Source organism: Poecilia latipinna, unplaced genomic scaffold, assembly GCF_001443285.1.
Source record: "Poecilia latipinna isolate Pla-1442-1.1 unplaced genomic scaffold, P_latipinna-1.0 Scaffold1701, whole genome shotgun sequence".
Classification (NCBI taxonomy): Eukaryota; Metazoa; Chordata; class Actinopteri; order Cyprinodontiformes; family Poeciliidae; genus Poecilia; species Poecilia latipinna.
Window position 1 is genome coordinate 5,408 of NW_015114317.1, and position 1,822 is coordinate 7,229.

Genomic DNA, 1,822 nt, shown 5'->3' on the forward strand with positions numbered 1-1,822 from the left:
AAGTTTTGAAACTTTTTCTCACTATCTTAAATGTGATTAATGAAACAGCTGAAGTGATTCTTACAGGAGATGAGAGAAATTTCAATCTGAGTGAGGATGTGTTGACAATAATGATTTTTGTGAAAATGTCTTCTATGGACTGTGATTGGTTTTTCATCTGCTTCTTGCTTTAAGACTTCTGGCTAATAATTTAAACGAGTATTTCCATAATCAACTGTGAAGAAGTATGGACAAAATTTTGCCAAAATATAAAAAAACACATGTCATATATATTACTCCATCTTAAAAATATAATAAAAATATAATATAATAATCCCTCCACAAAGGAATGACTTCTTCTTCCACTCTTCTCTTACTACTTCCTTTGGGGGAAAGTTGAGGTGTGAAAAGGTCGTCCATTACGTCTGCTGTTAACGGCTGGGGTTCGTGGCAAAACAACTTTCGAAAACTGAAGCAGCATCCAGAACTCCCAGTGTCTTCAGTCCTTCTGTAAACCTGTATAAAGTTAATCAAGAACAAATCTACTCATAGTGTCTCACTAATTGCAATAATTGAAATATCAGAAGAAAACTCTGAAACCTCTGAAAAGATCCCTGGACCCGATGTACAACATGAAACATCAGCAAATCATGCACGAGAAGATCTCCATCGCTGATTGCTGTTAAGCGTCTGACGCGACCTGCGCTGGCCATGTAATCCAAAAGAGGATCTGTGGCTTTTTGAAGCTCCTCCAGAGTACAACTGTCAGATACCTAATAAGATTTACCACAAAAGGAAAAAGACAAACAAATAGGGACACCACAATCTTATTTAATTTCAAGAAATACTCCCCCCTCCCCTTCACCAAGAACTTTACTCACTATAACTATCATTCATAAATCTTATGAATCAAAAGTAATATAATTTGTGAGTGCATTAACCTTTTTCGGTTTTGCAAGGAGGTCTGCATCACTTATGTCATTTAAAGTAAGCAAGCTGCATTTGGACCTCCAACCAAGCCAGCAAAAAGTACTGGAGAAAGAAAGTGAGGTGCTGGGCGTCCATGGACAAGGCTAGCAGCTACTGCCCTTCCAGCCATGAAATATGTGTCCTTCCTGAGGGCTGCATGGAAAATATTTTTTTTATTCAAATAAATTTTAAGACATATGATTTTGAAATAAATACTAGGAGCAAAAGAATCCACACAAACCTGCACTGTTCATTGCTAAGTTTTTTCTTCCATCTGGGCCTTCAAACATCGGAGACACAGACAATGTCTCCGATGTCTCTTCAATGAAAAGACGCAGAAATTTTCTCCGTGGGCCACCCAAGTCCTCTGCCTCTTCATGTTTTCCAAAGTCATCGGAAAATTTCACATTCATTGAGTAGTGTGGATTGTTAGTCGCCCTCTTAAATCCCCGTATGGCACCATCCAACACTGCAGATTGACTGATATTAAATTTGCTGTGCATTCCAGTGTTGATACTTTTGGACAACTCCTCAAGAATGTCTTTTGCAGGCAAACTATTTGAAGAAGTTTCAGACCTGAAAAGTGAAAAAACATTAAGATAGGTGACTTCTTTGAACTATTCTCCAAAAAATTATGAAAGCCAAAACCACATTTACGAAATGTATTATACTATAATGCAACACCTTTTTAAAGTTTTCAACTTATCATACTCTAAATTACCAAGCTGCAAGAGAAAGAATACAGAAATAATTTCTTAAATAGATACAAGTGAGTTTCAATACTGGCCAACATGGCATGATTCATTTCCTCATCCTCAGAAGACGGATCAGAAACTTTACACATCACTGACAAACAAGTTGAGTAGTTGCCAGA

General features: G+C 37.1%; 1 long non-coding RNA gene across 1 annotated transcript; it reads right to left on the bottom strand.

Moving 5' to 3' along the window:
- Nucleotides 1-249: 249 nt before the first annotated feature.
- LOC106964681 (uncharacterized) lies at nucleotides 250-1,096 on the bottom strand. Its single transcript, XR_001428475.1, has 3 exons — nucleotides 921-1,096; nucleotides 580-752; nucleotides 250-495 (listed from the first exon to the last, which is right to left on the bottom strand). It is a non-coding gene; the product is annotated as an uncharacterized LOC106964681 (long non-coding RNA).
- Nucleotides 1,097-1,822: the final 726 nt, after the last annotated feature.